This window comes from Cupressus sempervirens, chromosome 1 (genome assembly GCF_028749045.1).
Source record: "Cupressus sempervirens isolate cs-2001-9-10 chromosome 1, ASM2874904v1, whole genome shotgun sequence".
Taxonomy (NCBI): domain Eukaryota; kingdom Viridiplantae; phylum Streptophyta; class Pinopsida; order Cupressales; family Cupressaceae; genus Cupressus; species Cupressus sempervirens.
The window spans coordinates 173381496-173405013 of record NC_143118.1 but is presented as its reverse complement, the minus strand read 5'-3'; the positions used below and the strand labels follow the sequence as shown (position 1 = coordinate 173405013).

Here is a 23518-nt window from a genome sequence, read left to right as displayed (position 1 = left end):
CACCTTGGATAGTTTTGTCCAATTTCTTTCATTCTAGATTTCTCTTGTCTCAACTATATGCATATTCATTACCAAATTTGAAACTCTAGGAATCGGATAGATTTCCAAGGGTCTTTTGGGATTTCATCTAGAAGGGTCTTTTGCTTCTAAATCCAACTCTTAGTATAAATGTTCCCCTTAAATTCCTTACAAAAATAGGTCTAGATTCTTGACAATGGATGAAACACTTGTCCCTAGGGGTCTTTTGCCATTTACATTGCTTACATTTGACCATTTGGATTACAAATTTCGACATCATTATTATGGACAATATTCACCCTTTCGGAACATTCCTTCATCAAGAGTATTTTGTGCTTGAGCACGATTTGTTCTCCACTGTGGAGTTTTTCTTATTTTGTAGACCTTTCCTCACTGTGGCTGCACTTTGCTAGCATGCAAGGATTTTCTTTTATTTGAAAGTTTTTAAGACCAAGCTAAATTTGCATTGGTGTGCGGTTTGACACTTCTAAAGGATTTTCTTGTCTTTTTATCATTCCACAACTAGGCTGAAAATGAGCTCAAGTGTGCTTTTGGGGCAATGACAGAATTGCTTTCTTATCTGATTCTGAAATAATTTCTGATGACAAAAACAAGGGCTTCAAAAAGACTCTGACTTCTCCTAGGCTCTCGCTCAAAGGCTTCAACTTAGAAACACAAGAACTAGAAAATAAACCAAAATTGGGAGCTTACAAGATAGGGAATCAAAACCTAAAACTTGGCAAAACTTACCCTTTCTCAATGGGAATACGAGGACCCTTAGGAGATTAAAATTAGAGCTACCAATAAAGCCAAAACAAGAGGGGCAAGTGAACGAAAGTAGAGGTCCCATCTTTGATGGGCGAGGTGTGATTAGATCAGAATAGGATGTAGCAATATTTATAGACTTGTATGAAATACAAGCACATGACTCCACATAGAGCTAGTAATTTTGGGCTAAATAACCTCCTTTCTACCATAGTTCATGATTATGATTTTTTTGATAATGCTAATTGTTTATGAATATTATGCTCATACAAGCATCAACGTAACACCAATACAAGCACTTGTAAACAAAAAAATGAGACAAATCCCTGCTCCTTTGAAAAATGACTCAAGAAACCACCTATGGAAGACCAAAAATCACAACTTAGAAATCCACTTATTTAGAAACCACCTCTATATTCGAAACTAACTATGGAAGAGCAGGAGTAACCGTTAATGTTTAGCCCAAAAATTATGATAACATCAACAAGGAACAACAAAGATGGATACAAAAGACACCCAAGATTATCCTAGGAAAACCCTTCCACTTGAAGGGAAAAACCCAACCACACAAAATAGTCACTTTTATTGATAATAAAATGTTCAAATACAATGCGTTTGCTTGATTGCAATTGTCACAATGCAATCACAAATATATACAGAATTGATAGACTCTTCATATCATAACCAAAGGTCTCTTCAATTTCCAAAAACAAATCTTTTCATATCTCCAAATGCATCTCTCTTTGCATGAAACGTATCTCTAAATGTAATATAATTTTAAATATTATTATAAATAACTTCTTCAGCTGAAAATGACCATAACTGTTGTGTGTCTATTTCATAAAATTAGAGATAAAGATCTCTATCATAGCTACAATCTTCAATAGTAACAACTTTGAATATTATATTAAATGTCCATTTCAAATTTGAGCTTGGGTCTACACAATGAGAACTCAATTCTTTAACTAGATAAGCTCAAGCCTTTGAACATATTGTGATTTTTGTTTTTGATGCTATGAATATCCTAAACCATGAGCTTTGAATATCTTCAAAACTTGGCAATACTTAAGATCTGGAACCGTAGGTAAAATCAGTTTTCTATTAGCACAAAGTTTGAATATGTAACTATGGTTGAAAATAACTCATGGAAAATTACACAATAAATATGAATAGGTATAGAGGTCTAGGAGACAGAAAGAAAGATTATAAATGAATTTATATATTATAATATTTATTAATGTAAGTGAACAAGTTGTGATTACTAATAACTTTAACAAAATAAGTTAGGGTAAGCTTGGTTGGAATAACTATAAGAATATTATAATATTAATTAAACTTATTTGTAATTAGTACTGCTAAATTCTTCTGTATATTAACAACTATGAGTATTGTTATAAGTTATAATTATATTTATATTAATATATAGTTTTACTTATTTATATTGATTAAAGAAAAGTCTTATATATGTAACTTTTATATATGGACAACCCCAAAACAAACCTAACCCCAAATTTTGTTTGGCTAAACCAGCAAAATGAACTCAAGCCACTACCAAGATTAATAGCTTGGGTCAAAAGGATGTTCTATCATTTAGTGAAAACTCTTACTTGGATGTCTGATGTTGCAGCATGCAAGGGAAAAGGCTCTTGCATCAATAAAAAATATATAAAATAAAAGTTGAATTCTTAAGTTTCTTGATATTTTAGTTTTGGCTCAAGTTAGTTGTCAAATAAACTAGTTTTCAATCACGAGTTCAAAACTTTTAAGTGAGGAGAATAATGTAAGCCATTCTATTGACTCACCGAATCAGGGGTAACTGAATAGTCAGCAGCAACTAGAAAGATATCTCACTTACAGAGAAATCTTGAGTGGAAGAGTGAGCGGTTACCGAAAAAACAAAAACCTATAAAAACTTTGCAACAAGAGGAAAAAGTTGCAAAGGCTTTTTGCCACTTGGTGGTAGCCATCACTATGCACCACTAGTTACACTAAATTAGGAGGATAGTGACTTTAAGCATACCTTTTCTCACCACTCACCATGATGTTGAGTGACAACACCTTTCAAATAGCGATTCATATTTTAGGAATGAAGATATTTGCTCCCTTAGCATTGCAGCCTAGAAGGGGCTCTTCTCCCGTGTATTACCAACAATGCATGTTCGCACAATGGACAGCTGGAAAATAGAAAACTATGCTATCATAATTGAAATCAGATCCCATGTAATTGATTCTTCAAGGTAAATTCATCAAGTGTAGTATGTTTTGTCTTGTTCTTCTTGTTAGAAAGTAAAGTACACCAAGATAACTGAGAGGGGAGGGGGGGTGAATCAGTTACGCAATTAAAATAATTCTCAATATCCTTATTAATTCCAAAACATGTAAACAGTAGATGCAACAACCATAGCAAGATCACCATACACAATAACGTCATATTTGTTAACTAGGAAAAACCACGGTGGGGATGGTACCCACAAAATGATGTACTAATATATATAAGTCCCTTGTAAAAGGATGGATCTCATTAAGAATCAATGAAATACATTCAATACATATCAGTCCATGTTTTGAGACTTTGAATCCTTGTTAGGAGATTCCAACCCTGTTAGAAGTTGTGGAAGACAAAAGGACCCAGTGTCTAAACAGCTTTAGGGCAAGATCACCAAACTCACTATCCAACTAGCCTTAGTACTATCCTTCTCACAATAATACAAGTAAACAACTGTCCAACAGCAACTTCTTTTCCGAATACAGTGTCTTTTTTGCTCACCGTGCCTCAACTACACCAAACACTTCTTTGATCAAAAGATATTCAATATCAAGTTTGTTGGATCTCGTATACAAGTTTGCATACTTGCATTACACATAATAACCACAATGCCACTATCTCACACACTACTGCAAGGAAATAATCGTTCCTTTTATACCAAGTCCTAAAACTAATTATTGAGTCAGCCTTGAGGCTTTCCCAATTTACAATTACAATATAGGACCATCTTAAGATATTACATTTACACGTTAATAATGCAGGAGCATCTTGCATCAAAAAATAAAAGGGGGCATAAAAAAATTTAAATGAAAAAAAAAAGGAAAAAAACATTTGTGGAGGAGAGAGAAAGTGATGAAAAATAGAAGAAAAATAATAAATAAATAAAAATGGAGAAAAGAGGGAAAGGGCATTTAATAGGTGGCATTATTTAATGTAACTTGTGTCTTGATCATTATTCATTCAGTATGGAGTGTGGAATTGAACATGGGATCCAACATGGAGGTCAGCTAGAGAGGAGTAGCTAAGAGGAGCGAAGTTTGAGAAGAGCTAGTAGTTGCGACTTGGGAAACAAGAAGGTTGCTTAGTGGTTTGCGAGCACAAGTTTAGATTCTTCTTGGAGTTTCTACCAGATTGTGAATCTGGGCTAGCTAGGGTTTGGATCTTGCGAGATCTTGGAGAGTTGTATTTTCTTATGTATTTCGCTATAACCTAGAAGGCCTTACAGCTAGGCATATTAGATGTGAATCTTATGATTATATTATGAAAATTGACATTATTTTGGATCTATATCTTTGTATTATTGTTATTCTTCCACTATGTGATTATTTGTTGGGGGCCAAGACATCTCCTTTGGGAATTCTACTACCTTGCTCTACATCAGTTACATTACATCTTTACATCTTTTCACAATTACGCATAACTATCGACTCACAGTCTTCATAACTCTTCACTCGATGCTCATCTGGATGTGTGCATTTAACCATAGCGTCTTCAGCATGTCTTCTACCTCTATCCAAGTCCGCATAACCACATCCTATTTTTTTTAGGAGATATAATCCAAACAACAATAACCACTGCACAAGAACTCTATCTGAACACTGTCTTCAATAAATCTTGAATAATTGTCCATTGTCTTCATATTTCTTTATGCGCTCTCAACTGTAACATCAGTACACTTTGTAGAACATTATCTCAAGTCCTCGATCCTCACAAAACCAATTTCTATCTAATTTCTTTGTTAGTCTTCACAGAATAACTAGTATGTTGACATCAATGACAAACTCTATCATAAATGCAACACACAATCATTGTATCATCTTTTTAGCAATGCTAGGATCCTCCCCCATAGGAATATCATCAGCATTCAAGCTAACACTTCTTTAGTCTATTGTGAATGTTTTCTATCTAAAGGAATTAAACAACTTGCAGAATAGACACAGATAAGTGTCCATGATAATGATGATGCAATTTCTCTAGCCAAGTGCACCCATACCGAAGACATATGTGGGGACAGGGTGACTCAACCTTAGGATCCTTTATTGTTTTATTTTTTATGCATTTTTGGAAAGATGCTTAATAGGACCAAATCTTCTACAAGGATAGACTTGGAGCGAAAATTAGAAAGTTTATCTTTCGGTATATTCACTTGGATTTGTATTTTATGCAAGAGATATATATAAAGGAAGTTTCTAGAAATAGGTTGTAAAAGCATTGAATATAGACAATTTAGAAGCAGTTTCCTTTTATACAAAAACTTTATAAACACAATGTATTGCTGAAGAGAATTGTGAGAGAGGAGTATTTGAAGAGCATTGTAAAGCTGCCGAAATTATTCTAGATTTATATATCACAACTGATTACTCTTGGAGAGCAATGGTTCTTGAAATTGTAATGTAACTACTTTGTTGCTAATAGTACCACTGGGCCTAGCTTTGGGGTGGTTGGTTTTTTCCCCAAAGGTTTTTCCCACGGATCTGATGTTATGTGTTTATTGTTTTAAATCCAACTTATGTGGGTCTAATTTGTGATAGTCAAAGTTTTGTAAGAATTTTTCTGCACTATCTTTCCTATTAGATTTAGCATTTGGAAGTATTTTCACACTAGGCTTCCTTTCAACTGGAATCAAAGTCATGTCAACTTTGTTATTATTGTTCTGTAGAAGGGTTTTTGTGCTGATCTAGTCTCAATGGAAGTTTTGCATATTATTTTTTTCATAATCTTATTACGAGTTAGATATGGAGGGTACATCCACCAAAGTAGAGATGGATAAATTTAATGGCAGCAATTTTGAGTTGTGGAAACTCAAACAGGAGGACATGCTTGTAGATAGATATATCTGGGTTGTGGTTTCTTCAATGAAACCCAAAGCTATGTCACAAGATGATTGGGATAAGGTGAATTGAAAAGCCAAGAGTTCAATAAGACTCTATTTGGCTGATTTAGTGCTCTTGAATGTCCATGAAGAGAAAATTGCAGCTGATCTTTGGAAGAAGCTTGGTGATATTTATTAAGGGAAATCCTTGGTTAATAAGTTATTCCTGCAAAAAAAGTTGTATTCTCTAAGGATGGAGTAAGAAGGTTTCATTGTTGATCACTTGAATGTATTCAATATGTTAGTTACTTTGTTGAGTTTTGTTGGTGATAACATTGATAATTAAGATAAATGTATTCTTTTGTTATGTTCTTTGTCGAACTTATGAGATCGCCTTGTTATGATCACTGGAACCATAACAACTATGTTCATATTGGAGAATGTGGTTGGTTTGTTTTTATATGAAGAGACACGAAGAAAATATGTTGAGATGGCTAAGGAGGCCCTAGTTGCCTGTGGTCGAACAATGGAGAAATCCAAGAAGGACAAGAAGGGTAAATCAAAGTCTCCTAGAAAATCTAAATCTCCTAGTAAAAAGTCCAAGGTAAAATGTTGGAACTGTGGCAAACCTAGTCATCTCCAAAAAGAGTGCGAAGAGAAGAAGACAAAGAAAGGTAAAAGGGATTTCTTTGATTCTAACTTTGAAAAATTCTCTCCAGATGATGTAGATTCTTTTGTCACAGTCTTGGCAACACATGCATCAGAAGATGTGTCGTTGATAAATTCAGATCCTTCTTTACACATGACATCTCACAGAGATTAGTTTTCAAAGTATGAAAAGTTTGATAGTGGGAAAGTGTATTTGGGTGATAATTCTCACTTGAATATTGTTAGGCATGGTAGAGTCAAGATCAAATTCCCTAATGGTGGAGTTTAGGGGATGGATGGTGTGATGCATATCCCTAGTTTGGCATGGGAACCTGCTTTTAGTCAGCAAGCTTAGTGATGTGGGTGTGTAGATTGTTTTCTAAAGTCGTGGATGCAAGATGACAAGAGGCTCAATGGTGTTTTCTAATGGTGTTCGAATTGGCACCTTGTATAGGCTAGATGCATGCATGGTTTAGTGCAATAGTGCTTTTGTGAAGTCTAGGAAAAGGGCTTTGGATTCGGCATCCTCACCATCAAATCAAGCAAAGAAAGAAGTTGTTTCTATATTTGATGGTCGTGTTTTCTAGGTACCTAAGGGTGCAAATACTTTGGAGATGAAGCTCCCAACTGAGAAGTCAACATTATGGCACCAAAGAATTCGTCACATTCAGGACAAGCGTCCTAGAGCCCTAAAATGTAAGAGCCTTGTTGAAGGCCTTGATGATTGTAATCTAGAGTTCAACTTCTGTGAACACTGTGTTTATGGTAAACAACGCCATGTTCTTTTAATTCCAGTTCTCATAAGTCTTCTAGGGTTTTGGATTATATTCATTTCGATTTGTTTGGTCCAGTTTATGTTCCTTCGATATCTAGATTCGTATACTTTGTCTTATTTATAGATGATTATAGTAGGACATTTGTATATTTCCTCGTTAGTAAATCTGAAGATTTTAGTTGGTTTAAGGTGTAATGTCCCCATTTTTGTCAGTATCAGAAATTTCAAGGATTAGCCTATTATTGTAATCCTCGTAGGCTAATTGTTGTGGATCGAGGGTCTTTTGAGGTAGTGGCTTGGCTTAAGAAGGTCTTAGCTTCTTCACATTTCAGTAAGCTACTAGTTGCTCTTCATTTGGCTCAGATTGGACTTCGCTTGAGCTTAGTTTTGTGTACTTACTATTTGTGGCAATTTGGTGTTGATTGAGATGGACCCTTTCTATTTTTCGGAAAGTGCATTTGGTCACATGGAAAAATAATAGGTATGACTCCTATTTCAGACGGCATATTTAAATGATGAGTATTTTGGGAGTTATTATATTTTTAGTGGCCAAATTATTATTAAATAATTAAATGGCTTATTATAAAGTTATAATTTAACTTTATAATTTTGCTTAAGTTGAAGGTTGAGTTATCAGTGGAAAGTGTCATTTATTAATTAGTTAAGCCAAGTCAAGTGAGAGACTCTAATGGAAGCTTCTAATTAATGTTGTGTGGTGAAGCTTCCTGAATGAAGTTACATTTTGGCAACAAAAGGAAATCTAGAGGTTATAAATACAAGCCCATTTGTTAAGAAAAGCATGCTTGAATATTTATTTTCTTTTGTTGCCTTTGTGGCTTCTTCTGAGTTCTGATTTTTGTGCCTTTGTTGAAGTACAAGGGTCTGAATGCTGAGTTGTTCCATTGGATCTATAGCTGAAGTATTGCAGATTCAAATTTGAGATTTTGTTCTGAGTTGGCATTGGCAATTGTGCTGAGGTATACAATTGACCATTTCTTCTACTATTTTACTGTAGCTAAGGAGAGTTCTATGTTGAAGAATTTCACTGGCATTGGGAAAAATTATTAAATTTGTACTTGCATTTTCTGTTCGAAGCGATTGGCTGATTATTGAAGTCTACAGGCAGCGTTTGGTTAGATGAGTTTCAGATTTGTAGGATTGGGAGGCTGCAATTCATTTGGTTGTGCTAAGATTAAAATTTGAAGAGATTGGAATCCATCTAGGCATTACATTCCAAGCTGCGTTTGATAAGGAAGATGGTTAGTTATTGTATATTTCATTTCCAGATTTATTGTGTCTACTTGCAACACTATTGTGTCATGTCCAATAAATGAAATTGTGCTAAGGAATTTAATAAAGTGGGGAGTTGCTCATTAATTGTTTGCCAATATTTTGATATCAATTTCCAGTCAATTTGTGAATGTATCAAATTATTGAAAGAGTGGAGAGTCAATTATCATATTGGTATTATATACAATTATGTGCATCTATCCATCTCCAGTTCATTTTCTTGAGTTTCGAGTTCACTTGCCAAGTGTTTGACGAATTGTCAAACATCTGAATAATTGATGTATTTTGAAATTATAACCAGTTAGGGTTATTACATAAGGAATTTGAGTCCTTGGTTGAAAATCAAACTAGTGGAAAAATTAAGCGATAGAGGACTGATAATGGCGGTGAGTTTTGTTCAACAAAATTAGACAAGTTCTGTAATGATCGTGGCATTGAAAGACATAAGACAATTCCATACGCCCAAGAGGAAAATGGAGCTGTAGAGATGATGAAAAAAACACTGATGGAGAGGGGTAAGAGTATGTTACGTGGTGTTGGGCTTGAACAAAGGTTTTCGGTTGAAGTTGTAGCCATTGCATGTTCTTTAATTAACAGAGCTCCTACTTCAGCACTTGTTCAAAAAACACCCATGGAGTCATGGTCTAGCAAGAAGCCGTCATTGAGACATCTTATAGACTTTGGTTGTGAGACATATGCTCATGTTCCAAGTGAGAAAAGAACAAAATTGGAGAACAAAGCACTTAAGTGTATCTTCATTGGCTATGGTGTCAATGTGAAAGGTTACAAGTTTTTGGATCCAGTTGCAGAGAAGTTTCTCTATAGTAGAAGTGTGATATTTCATGAGTTGAGACCTTCCATAGTTGATTTTCTACCAAAGAAAGAAGAGAAACAAAAAATGTTAGTGGTTTATAATCCTTCTACCACTAAGGAAGAACTACAAGCTCTTGATGGACTTGAAAATGATGAGAGCTCAAGCAGCTCTAAAAGTTATGAAGAAGAAAAAAAACCTCAACCTCAAACTTTGAGGAGATCTACTTGTGATAGGCAGCAACCTAATAGATATAGTTATTCACTTGAAAGGTTTGGATATTCTTTGTTCGATACCAATTGTATATTTTCTTTGATTGCTAACACTAATGAGCCTAGGACTATTAGAGAGACTATGGGTATGAACGATGCAGATTCCTAGATGAAAGTCATGAATGAAGAGGCAACAACATTGTAGAAGAATGCTACATGGGATCTGGTACCTTTGCATGAAGGATGCAAACCTATTGGATGTAAATGGGTGTTCAAGAAGAAATTGGGTCCAAATGGCAATGCTAAGAAGTACAAGGCACGATTGGTCACAAAAGGAGGCATGGTTGGTCATGAAAGGGTATTCGCAGGTGGAGAGAATTGATTATGGTGAAATGTTCTCTCATATAGCAAAGCTAACATCCATTTGATTCTTGTTATCACTTGTAGAAGCTTAGGGTTTTGAAGTTGAGCAAATAGATGTGGAGGCAACATTCCTTAATGATGATTTGGAGGAGGAAGTTTATATGTCACAACCAGAGCATTTTATTGGGAAAGGTAAAGAAAACCTTGTTTGTAAGTTGAAGAAATCTTTGTATGGTTTAAAATAGTCTCCTAGAATGTCGTATCAAAATTTTGACAATTGTGTGTTGTCCTTGGGATTTCTAAGAACTAAATTTGACCATTGTGTATATATAAATTTGAAAATGTTCACATTCTTATAATAGTCTTGTGTGTGTATGATATGTTGTTTTCAAGAATGGTAAAATAATGATTTCAGATTTGAAGTCTCAGTTAGTAGCACAATTTGAAATGAAAGGTCTAGGTGACGCTAGATATAGTCTTGGGATTGAGATCATTAGAGGTAGAGCTAGCAGAAAAATTAGGATGAGCCAAAAGAAGTATGTTAATTCTATGCTGGGGAAATTTAGCATGACAACTTGCAAGTGGTTATTTCCTATTGAAATGGAGGACATGTCTAGATTACCTTACACGAGTGTTGTTGGCAGCTTGATGTGGACTATGGTTTACATGAGGTCAGACGTTGATCTAGTAGAGATACCTTTAGAGACTATCCTGCTCCTTGTATTCTTTTCCCACACAAATCATCTTTGTCCCCGTATCTACCTATTGATAATTCTTTGTCAGGTCCATTGTATAGAGTTCTCCAATGCTATCATTTCTTTTCAAAATCACATTGGGATACTTCCAAGTGATTACAGACCCTGACTCAACTTGGGTCCAAGATATCTTGGACCTATTTGCATCACATAAACCCCTCTTTAGTTACAAAATTGTAAATTCCACCACTGCCATTTTCATCTCTGGCATACCAATTTTGCACAGTGGAGTATTTACTCTTAGCACCCTTAGATAATATAGGTCCACAACTACAACATGAAGCTGATTGGTATCATAGGAAGGTGCACTGCATCCCTCTAGATAACCCACATAGCTCCTCCCATCGGCCACAATAAGAGTTCTCTCGAACTAACCGGTCTCCATTGAATTGATCCTAAAATAAGTAGAAATTTCCATGGGAGACACAGTGTCCTTAGGGATCCAACAAAAGCCCCATCACTCAATACTACTGAATTGAGAGTTGCATAAAAGTTACCGGTAGGGAGCACAAATCTTGGTCGTGGGTAATCCTAGTCTGAAGGCAATCTCAGTCGGAAGAGGATCTCAATCCAAAGGGAAACTCAACCAGAAGGAGAACTGTGCCCGAGGGAAAGTACCCGAGAGAGAGCACAAGAGGGAAAGTGCCTGAGGGAAAGTTCCCGAGGGAAAGTAGTGGAGGGAACATATCTGAGGGAAACATCCGAGGGAAACACGTAAGGGAAAGTACCCAAGGGAAAGTTTATAGTGGAAAGTCTCAAGGGAAAGTGCATGAAGAAAAGTTCCCGAGGAAAAGTACCCGAGGGAGCGTGCCCGAGGGAAACACTAGAGGAAAAGTGCCCGAAGGAATTTTTTGGAGGGAAAGTCCTGAGGGAAACACCCGAGGGAAAGTCCCGAGGGAAACACCCGAGGGAAAGTTCTAATGGTACGGTATTGTTTTGGGTATATGCCAAAGGAAGTGATTTGGAGATGTCAAGGGAAAGTGCCCGAAGGGAAGTTTTGAAGGGAACGTACTCAAGGGAAAGTGCTCGAGGGAAAGTTTCGGAGGAAACGCAAGGGAACGTACTCGAGGGAAGGTGCCCAAGGGAAAGTTCTGATGTCATCATATTGTTTGAGGAATGTGTCGAAGGAAGTGAGCTGGAGATGCCGAGGGGAAGATATACTTCACCGAATGCACCAAATAATAGTCGAACACAGAAGCGTCCGCCAACACAGAGATGTAACAATTTATTGTCGAAACCCACAATATTATATTTGCAAAACAAAGATGGCACTCCAAATGTGTCATATTTGAAACAAAGTAATACAAGACGGATTAGGGTGAGGGTTGAATCCCACCAAAATCGAAATAGCCAAGTAGGGAAGATCTTCCACTTCCGAAATGGAAAACAATACAAAATTCCAACAAGAATTTGCAGTACAAAGAAATAATTCAAATCACATACTACAAACTTCCTACATGTCGTACTTAAATACCCTTCGAATGAAGTCCCAAGGGTTTACAAAGAGAGCTAACGGCAACACCTAGGGATGCATATAAAATAAACATGGGTCCAAGATATACTAAATCAATCAGCCTGTAAACAAAGTTTAATCATTTATTTATTTTATGATGGGGACATTACAGTCCTCCCGTCTCAAAATTTGCTTGTCTTCAAGCAAATGCAATGCCAGATGCTGAAGAATGTATTCTCCCTCCCAAGTGGCATTGTCCAATGGTAAGTGCTTCCGGTGTACCAAGTACTCTTTCATGGTATGGTTCCGTAGTGTTTTCTCCTGCACATCAATGATCTCGACCGGTTCCAATACGAGCTTCCCTTCTTCATTGAATGATGGAAAGTCTGTGGTTACTGCAATGTTCTACCCCACAGATTTCTTCAGGAAGAAGACGTGAAAGACATGGATGCAATTCCCATTTGGCAATTCAAATTCATAGGCAACTTCATTGATACGACAAGTTACAGGGTAAGGACCATTAAAACATGGCCTTAGTTTGTCTTTCCCCTTTGCCTTCAATGATGATTGTCTGTACAGTTGGAGTTTGAGATAGAACAAATCGCCCACCTCGAAACTTCTCTCAATTTGGTGTATGCCAGCATAGATCTTTTGTTGATTTTGTGCCCTTTGTAAGTTTTCTTTCAAGAATCTTAGAATGTCTTGTCCCTCCTCAAGTCAGTTTTTTGCCCTAGGTGCACGACTGTCACCCAGAACCATGTCCATAAATGAAAGGGGTTCATACTCGTAGAGTGTTGTGAAGGATGTCATCTCAATAGACATGTGATAAGTTGTATTGTAACAGTATTCACCCAGATGCAGTCATTTAAACCAGGCCTGAAACATAATTCTGGAGGTAGCCTTCCAACCACTTGTTCACAATCTTTGTCTATCCGTCAATCAGAGGGTGGTAATTGGTACTCGGCGACAACTTTGTTCTTGCCAACAAAAATAATTTTGTCTCAAAGATACTGAGAAACCAACCCTCCCTATCACTAGCAATGTTTCAAGGTAACCCGTGCAGATGGAAAACTTCTTTGAAAAATAAGTCGACTACCTGTATGGCTTGGAAATCTAAGGAGATGACGAAGAAGGGTGCATATTTTGTCAATCTACCAACCACCACAAAGATACAATCCCTTCCATTTACCTTAGGAAGTCCGATGATGAAATCCATAGAGATACTTTCCCACTTCTGTTCTGGTATCGACAAGGGTTGTAATAGTCTGGCAGGCAAGGTGTGATTGGATTTGTTTTGCTAGCATACTACACATTCTCGTACGTACTATAAAATATCATCTTTAAGTCCTTTCCACAAGAACTTCTCCCTGAGCTGTCTATAGGTCTTGAGAAACCCTGGGTGTTCGGCCAAGGGTGAGGCATGTATTTCCTTCAGGATTCTTTACTTCAGTTTGGACTCAAGCACTAAGTATATCTAATCCTTATAGTAAATGATGTCATCCACCACCTTGTATTGATCGTCCTGAGTGTCACCATCCATTAGCTTACATGCAAATGTGTTTTTAGAATATTCCACAAATAAGTGTGCTTTCCAATCAGCTGAAATCTAAGACAATAAGCAGATGGTGGGTATTCTTGACAAAGCATTTGCAACCACATTATTCTTTCCCTTCACATATTCAATGTCGAAATCAAAAGCCTGAATCTTACCCATTTTTGTTGCCTCTCGTTCAGATCCCATTGCTCTAGAAAATATCTTAAACTGGTAAGTAGGAGATAAATTCCACAGCAAGTCAAATTGTGATATTGCTATCAGGATTTTAACTGTGTGATTTTGAGTCAAACTCATTGACCCATGTTTCATGAGTAGTGATTCAACATGAGTCCATCTCTCATGAGAATAAATGGAACACTTAGCACTCATTGGATTTAGGTGATGCTCACAGGGGTGAAGCATTAGGACTTCACGGGAGGTCACCCATCCCAGTACTACTCAAGCTTGACTTAACTATGGAGCTTCCTCCATGGTTAAACCCAAAGTTTGTAACCCCATTTGCAAAACCTTCACTAAGTGTTGTGCCTTATGAACCATTCATTAGAAAGCTCCTTAAGCTCATCAATTGATAAGTAGGAGATAATTTCCACAACAAGTCAAATTGTGATATTGCTATTAGGATTTTAACTGTGTGATTTTGAGTCAAACTCATTGACCCATGTTTCATGAGTAGTGATTCAACATGAATCCATCTCTGATGAGAATAAATGGAACACTTAGCACTCATTGGATCTAGGTGATGCTCACAGGGGTGAAGCACTGGGACTTCTCAGGAGGTCACCCATCCCAGTACTACTCCAGCTTGAGCACGCTTAACTATGGAGTTTCGTCCATGGTTAAACCCAAAGCTTGCAACCTCATTTGCAAAACCTTCACCCAATGTTGTGCCTTATGAACCATTCATTAGAAAGCTCCTTAAGCTCATCAATTGATAAGTTGGAAATAATTTCCACAGCAAGTCAAATTGTGATATTGCTATCACGATTTTAGCTGTGTGATTTTGAGTCAAACTCATTGACCCATGTTTCATGAGCATCACCCCTGTGACCTCCTGGGAAGTCCCAGTGCTTCACCCTTGTGAGCATCACCTAGATCCAATGAGTGCTAAGTGTTCCATTTATTCTCATGAGAGATGGATTCATGTTGAATCACTACTCATGAAACATGGGTCAATGAGTTTGACTCAAAATCACATAGTTAAAATCCTGATAGCAATATCACAATATCTTAAACTATTATGATCAATACGGACGACAAACTTGGCACCCACCAAATATTGTTGAAACTTGGTTAGGGCGTGCACGATAGCCAACATTTCTTTGTCATAGATGGAATATAAGTGCTCTAGTTGTGTAAGTTTATGACTCTCATAGGCTATCGGGTGTTTATCTTGCATCAGTATGGCACCAATGCCTTCTCCAGAAGCATCACGCTCCAGAATGAAAGGCCGAGTAAAGTCGGGTAAAGCCAGGACTAGGCAAGTACCATAGTTACACCACCCAAGGGGGTAGGGGGACAAGTTTCCGGGACAGGGGTACAAAGGAGCCTTAAGTTGGGGACGGTGGGGGGATGATGGTGCGTGTATTTATATATAAATATACATATGGTACTTTAAATGCTAGTTATGAAAAGATGTATTGCAATATAAGATATAAAGATGTAAAAGAGTAAATACTTGAACATTGGATTGAATTAGAACATTGAACATAGATAATTGAATCAGCAAATATTCAACATCAAAGCGTCCCCCATCGTTGGCGGAGGTGGCAGAATCTGGTGGTGCCACTGGGGATGGGGGAATAGAGTCCCTAATGCGTCCAAGTCTCTAAGATATGGGGCAAAAAGTGGGGGGGACACATCCCTGTATTACTATGGCAAGTACTCATTGCTTCCTTTAACCTGTCGAAAGTATGTTGTGCCTTTTCATTCCACTGGAAGGATCAATTCTTAGTCAAGTCCATCAAGGGTGCTAAGTTGAGAGAAACCCTTCACAAATCTATTGTAGTAATTGTACAACCCAAAGAATCTCTAACTCTAAGAGTGACTTTGGCAAGGGCTAGTCAAGGATAGCCTAAATCTTTTCTGAGTGAACTTGAACTCCGTATTTACTAACAACATGCCCCTAGGTACAATATCTCCGTCATCCCAAACTTACACTTTGACTGCTTGGCAAAAAATGACTGTGCATCCATCATTTCAAGAACTTCATCTAAGTGCTTTAGATGTTCTTCCCATGTTTTACTGTAAACGAGGATGTCATCAAAAAATACCAACAAGAACTTAAGCATCTGTTTGTTGAAAATGCAATTCATGTAGGACTGGAAAGTAGCTGGTGCATTCTTCAATCTGAAGGGCATGACTAGGAACTCATAATGCCTGTAGTGACTACGGAAAGCCATTTTCTCCACATCTTCTTGCATGTTGATCTAATGGTATCCAGAACGGAGATCTATTTTCAAGAAATAAACTGCACCATGCAACTCATCCAACAATTCATCATTCTTAGGGATAGGGTATCTATTTATTGTTTTCTTGTTTAACACGCAATAGTCCACACACATGTGTAATGTCCCGTCCTTCTTTTTCACCAACACCACTGATGATGCAAAAGGGCTAGTGTTGGGACGAATCCATCCCTTTTGGAGCAGCTCCTGGATTGTCTTCTTAATTTCATCCTTGAATTTTTTTGGGGTGGCAGTACAGCATAGTGATAACTAATTTGGCATCAGCTTCCAATTCTATGATGTGCTCAAAACCATGATGGGGATGTATGCCAGGAGAAATATCTGCAAAAAACTGTATCATGTGTATTCAAGATGGCCTAAAGCTCATCATATTGATATGTTCATTGCCCTTTTATTTGTTCTACCAAAACAAAGCGGTGTGCAGCCCACACAATGTCATCATGCTAAAAATGGCCTCCATCTGTTGAGCGAAAAATTCCTTTGGTCCTTCTTTGGCCATTCCCCTAAGAACAACCTTCTTTCCATATACAATAAAAATGAAGTCCATATGCTTGAAAATTTGTGTGTATTCATCCAGTGACTCCATGCATTGTATACCCAGAATGACTTCCATACCATCTAGGTCTACTATAAAGAAATCTTCCCTCATTGTGTGATCAGCCATGGTGATACACAGTTGAGGAACAAGGTGCATGCAGGGTAAAAGTGTTCCTCCAACGACCTTGACTTGGAATCCTACATAAGCCTCTATAGGTACACCTCTATGTTTCACAAAAGATGAGTTAATAAGATTTAGGGTGGCTCCACTATCTAACATCACAATGTCCCTTTGTTCTTGAGGGGATCCCTGTACCTAGAATACTGTACATCTCGGGCTCCTGGCCAAGGCGATGATTCCATGTTGTACTAGTGCGGCAATCTTCTCCGTACAGTTCAAGCTAACCGTTTTGGAATCCTCCTATGGGTAACTGCCCCCTATGGGTAGATTCTCCTCTTTGTCATCAACATTAGACACGACCTCAATGTAGTGTATTTTCCCCTTACCGAGGCATCTTTGTCCAAGCTCCCACAGTTCCTTACAATTGAAACATAATTTCTTCCTTTGGAGTTCCTCTCTGGTAGCTTCGCCCAACAAAGGCTTCTTGGGCAGAGGTTTGTTATCTTTGTCCCTTGAAACCAATGGTGGTTTGGAGTGAAAGTAACCTCAAGAGGATGATGTCGAAGATGATGCCATACTTTGTGCCTTCTTGATAGCCTCTGAAAGGGTAGAATGATTGAAGCTTTTAACCTAACTCCTCGGTGGTTTGGTTAGTCTGTCCATGAAGAGTACTATCTGCCTCCTTTCAGAAATGTCTGTAACTAGAATAGAGAGTTTCTAAAACTTTGTATTGTATTGGTCGAACCTGTTTTCCTGAACTGCGCCAACTCTTCAAAAACTAAGTTTCGGATCTTTACCATCGAATTGGTCCATCAATCTTTCAGTGAATTCTGCATAAGTATTCACTTGGTCATGTCCCAGCGTAATGGTGTCATGATGTCCCCATTCATGCGTGACTCTCTCCAAGTGGAGTGTTGCAAATTTAATTTCTTCCTCTTTTGGCATCGCATTGAGCTGGAAGTAAGTATTGGCCTTCATTACCCATGCCTAGGCAGATATGGATCTGGATCCATCAAATGGTGATAAATTCACTTTACTCAACTTCCTTCTAAGGTTGTCGTTAAAGTATCCTAGGTTTCCACCTCCATAATATCACTTTCTTAATTCCACACAATCTTTGTAGGATATATCTTCTTCTAAGTTTGCATGCTTCCAGTCTTCTTTCAATTGTTCTTGGATTTTCTCAAAGGTTGGTTGCCTTCCTCCATGCGGTACCTCCATTCATGGAGCAAAGGTTGGCATGGAGGATCGAGAGTGTGCCAAATGAAGACTTGTCTTTCACAAGACCAAATCGGCACTATGCCCATTTTGTTCACCAAATATCTTATTTTCCGCCAATTTTCAAAGAGTTTCTTCCATAAGATGTTGAGTATCATTGATATGTGCCTAATTCTGTGAAAGATCCCTCAGTAGTGCTATGACTTCAGCAGGAGTGGGTTCTTGATCTACCATTCTATCAATTGAGTGAGATCTCCTTTGTTTCCAGCTATAAACTTCCATTCATTGTCCACAAGATGGCTGGATCACTCGCTCGGATACCACTGTAATGTTCCCAGAATGATCTTGGTCGTAGGCTATCTTAGTCCGAAGAGGATCTCGATCCAAAGGGAAACTCAACCCGAAGGAGAATTGTGCCCGAGGGAGAGCACTCGAGGGAAGGTACTAGAGGGAGAGCACTCAAGGGAAAGTACCCGAGGGAATGTTCCTAAGAGTAACACCCGAGGGAAAGTGACTAAGGGAAAGTCTCGAGGGAAAGTACCCACGGGAAACTCCCAAGGGAAAGTGCCCGAGGGAAAGTATCTAAGGAAAAGCACATGAGGGAACGTACCCAAGGGAGACACCCAAGGGAAAGTGCTCATGGGAAAGTTTTGATGCCATGGTACTGTTTGAGGAATGTACCAAAGAGAGTGTGCTAGACATGCCGAGGGAAATGCCCGAGGGAAATGCACTCAAGGGAAAGTTCTCGAGGGAAAGTTTTGATGCCACGATACTATTTGAGGAATGTGTCGAAGAAAGTGTGCTGGAGATGCCAAGGGGAAGATATAATTCACCAAATGCACCAAATAATGGTTGGACATAGAAGCGTATGCCAACACAGAGATGTAACAATTTATTGTCGAAACCCAAAAATATTATATTTGCAAAACAAAGATGGTGCTCTAGATGTGTCAAATCTGAAGCAAAGTAATACAAGATGGAATAGGGTGAGGGTTGAATCCCACTGAAACCAGAATAGCCAAGTAGGGAAGATCTTCCACTTCCAAAGTGGCGAACAATACAAAATTTCTACAATACAAAGAAATAATCCAAATCATGTATTCACAACTTCCTACATGTCGTACTTAAATACCCTTTGAAGGAACTCCTGAGGATTTAAAAGAGAGCCGATGGCAACACCTACAAATGCGAATAAAATAAAAATGGGTCTGAGATATACTAAATCAATCGGCCCGTAAACAAAGTTTTGATCATTTATTTATTTTATGAGGGGGACATTACAATTTGACAATACATTGAATATAGCGATAATTTCTCTCACCTAAATTGTTCAAAGAATCATCGCCAGTTTCACAAAGTGATAAGATCATTGTACTGTCTTTTGACGCAAGGACTAACGAGTACAAAAATCAAAGGGTTTGGCCATCTTTTCCATCACCATTGTTTTTTACGAAAGTGACCATCAAATTTGCCCCACATAAATATCCGACGGGCTTTTCATCTTCCTGGCATTGGACATTGAAAACCGGTGGCTATCTTCATACAAAATATCCTATCTGTTAAATATCATTTTGTTTGTGATATGGTGGAAGATGAAAAGGTGAAATCGGAAAAGGTTGCTACTTTGGAGAATGTTGCAGATGCATTGACAAAGTCAGTGAGCACTCAGAGATTTATATGGTGTGTTGGTTCCATGGGCCTTGGGGCCTAAGTTGAGATACAAAGCCTCCTGTAAAGTGTTCGTCAAGTGGGAGATTGTTGGAATAAGGTGACTCAACCTTAGGATCTTTCATTGGTCAATGTTTATTCATTTTCACAAAGATGCTTGATAGGACCAAATCTTCTACAAGGATAGGCTTTGAGTAAAAATTAGAAAGTTTATCTTTTGGCATAGTCTCTTGGATTTGTATTTTATGCAAGAGTTATCCATAAAGGAAGCTTTTAGAAATAGGTTGTGAATACATTGAATGTAGACGTTTTAGAAACAGTTTTCTTTTACATTAAAACTCTATAAATACAATGTATTGCTGAAGAAAATTGTGAGAGATAAGTATTTGAAGAGCATTGTTATGCTGACGAAATTATTATGGATTAAGATATCACAGCTGATTAATCTTGGAGAACATTGGGTCTTGAAATTGTATTGTAACTGCTTTGTTGCTGATAATACAATTGGATCTGGCTTTGGAGTGATGGGTTTTCTTCCAAAAGGGTTTTCCCGTGTATATCTAGTATTATGTGTGTATTGTTTTAAATCCAATTTATGTGTGTATCTAATTTGCGATAGTCAAGGTTTTGAAAGAATTTTTCTGCGCTATCATTCTTGTTAGATTTAGCATTTGGAAGTGTTTCCGCAATTGGCTTCCTTTTAATATCAACCATCGGAGTTATGATGTGAACAAATTGAGGAATTCCTTCCAGCTTGCATACAGCCAAAGTTGACTTATAAAAAGATTAATCTGTACCAAGTTTGAAAGGTTGTTCGATGACATGCACTAAACATAACTAGTAATTCCCAGGACTATAAATGCATTCAATAATATTTGCAATGTATAACAGCAGAATTTCCAGGAGTACCTGAATATAAGGGTAGGTATTTGCAGCTGCCTCGTCACCAATGAGCATCGAATCACACTGTGAAAAGTTTCCGGAGTCGTGAGCAGATGGCTGTATTTGCACCAGTCCCCTGTAACAATTTCTTGAGTTACCAGCAGAGATACCTTTCGAGACGACCCTGCTCCTTGTATTCTTTCCCACATGAATCATCTTTGTCCCTGTATCTGCCTGCTGATAGTTATTTGTGAGGGCCACAGAATAGAACTCTCCAATGCTACCATCTCCTTTCAAAATCACACTGGGATACTTCCAAGTAATTGCAGACCCTGTCTCAACTTGTGTCCAAGATATCTTGAACCTATTTCCATCACATAAACCCCTCTTAGTTACAAAATTGTAAATTCCACCATTGTCATTCCCATCTCCGGCATACAATTCTGCACAGTGGAGTATTTAATCTCGGCACCCTCGGCACAATATAGCTCCACAACTGCGGCATGAAGCTGATTGGTACTGTAGGAAGGTGCAGTGCATCCCTCTAGATAACCTACATAGCTCCTCTCATCGGCCACAATAAGGGTCTTCTCAAACTGACCGGTCTCCATTGAATTGATCCTAAAATAAGTAGAAATCTCCATGGGCGACACGGTGTCCTTGGGGATGTAACAAAAGGACCCATCACTAAATACTGCAGAATTGAGCGCTGCATAAAAGTTGTCAGCAGGGGGCACAACTCTACCCAAATACTTCTTCACGAGATCGGGGTATTTATGAACTGCCTCAGAGATGGAGCAGAAAATTACTCCTGCAGCCTCAAGGGTGTTCCTGTGTGTTGTAGCAAAGGAAACACTGTCAAAAACAGCATCCACAGCAACATTGGCCAGTCGTTTTTACTCAGTCAGAGGAATCCCCAATTTCTGAAAAAGTCTCAAGGAGCTGAGGATCCACCTCATCTAGGCTCTGCTTCTGCTCTTTCTGCTTCGGCGCAGAGTAGTAACAATAGTCTTGGAAGTTAATAAGAGCATAAGTATTATCAGACCATTTAGGCTCGCTCATTTTCAGCCACTGTCTGTAGGCATTTAGCCTGAATTGCAACAACCATGGAGGTTCACTCTTTTTAGCGGAAATTGTCCTCACAGTTTCCTCTGACAACCCTTTGGGTATGCATTTGGATTCGATATCAGACACAAAACCCCACTTGTAATCCTTACTAAGATACTGATATATTGGGTCGCTATCTTTCGACTCTGAAGGGATGTTTACGATGCTTCCACTTCTATCCGCCATGGTCTCATCGGAAGCTTCTGCGCGGATTGCAATTCCAATGGAATGTCTTCGCCCAATGCTTCTTCCTCCAATTGACATTGCATTTGAGATGTGAGAAGACGAAATGAAAGTCAGCGTTTTCCCAATTGTCATCGCACAATGCAGCCCTGTTGCCGCCATTGTCATACAAATTCAAAACAGTTGCGCTGCGGATGTCAAAATTTGGTAAAAACGAAATTGCAGAGCACTCGCAGGCATGGAGACAATCGCTGGCTTGAAGTGGAACCATTCGCCACCTCTCTATCTTCCTTGCCATCGTCTATCCGTGTCCTCGGTATGAAGATTGGACATTTCTTCTTCTCTGCGTTTTCTTCTATTCGAAACTTTGTCAACTTATTCCCCGACTTTAATTGCGTTTCTTTATAAATTTACTTTTGTTATTCTATTTAATAATCACAGATAGACGGAACACTGCCTTAAACCCCATCACGTTATTGAATGAGAATAATAACGCTGTTTGAATTATATATTGTACTTTTGTCTGTAATGAATGAATGCTTTGAATGCTTTCTTTTGGTATGCATCTTATTTCCTCCGAATAAGCTATGCATAACAAGATTAAAAGATTAAGAATAAGCTATGCATAACAAGATTAAAAGATTAAGTAATAGGTATGTTAAAAGATTGATGTATGTTATTTGTGTAACAAAGATATATATAAAGAAATAATAGTTTCAAATCATCTATGTATTGAGAGAGATTGAATCTAAGTGTGGATTTATTTATAAGAATCTAAATATAAGTGCGGATTTATTTATAAGAATCTAAATCTAATTTAAACAAAATCTTTGAATGATCTAGATCTAATTTAAACAAAACCTTTGAATGAAGAAGATAATTAAACTCTACTAGAAATAAGATCATGTTATTTTTGCAATATGTGTGGGAAGGGGAAAGGGAGCAAGAGGGAGCAAATGGAGATGAAGAGGGAAAAAGAAGGGGATATGGAGAGGAGTGGATATAGAAAGATTAAGCCAGAGAGATAGATGGAGTTGGAGATAATAAGGTATAAATAGAGAGGGTAGAGCAGAGAAATATAGAATTGATAAATGATTACATATGTTTAATATTTATTAGAATTCACTTATAAATAGAAATTGATTTTTAAATATATTTTATTATTAAAAATATTTAACTATAATAACTAATTGTTAATATATTATATTTACTATTTTTCCACTTTAAAGTTTTAGAAATAATAAAAATTAATAGTTAAATTAAGAACATATATATAGATAAAAGACCATAGCATTTACAGATTTTTCTCAAAAGAGCATCGAGAGGGAAGAATCAAGGAAAGAAAACCTCCTACATTGCTGACAAAATCACCACATTACAAATGACTTGACATGTTTTTTCTAATCAAGTTGAACTAAGATACAATTGTAACAAATAGATACCTTCCACAAAAGGAAATCATGGATAAGTCTCCATCTCTCATATCATATTCTTGAACCAACAGACATATTGGTTTCATTATCTTAAAATCTCTGAAGATGAACATAACAGTATTTCAACGTTTAATAAAATTCTTAAATTCCATCCATAAGGTAGCTTGTGATTGTCTAAAAA

The 23518-nt window shown here is 37.6% G+C and overlaps 2 pseudogenes across 1 annotated transcript in view; both read right to left on the bottom strand.

The window, feature by feature from the left end:
* LOC149576693 (uncharacterized) overlaps positions 1–22415 on the bottom strand; it is a 47275-nt pseudogene extending 24860 nt beyond the window's left edge. The window contains exon 1 of the transcript XR_016362066.1: positions 20642–22415. The product of XR_016362066.1 is annotated as an uncharacterized LOC149576693 (transcript). The remainder of the gene's footprint in view (positions 1–20641) is intronic.
* On the bottom strand, positions 10623–11133 carry LOC149576694 (iron-sulfur cluster assembly SufBD family protein ABCI8, chloroplastic pseudogene; annotated as a pseudogene).
* Positions 22416–23518: the final 1103 nt, after the last annotated feature.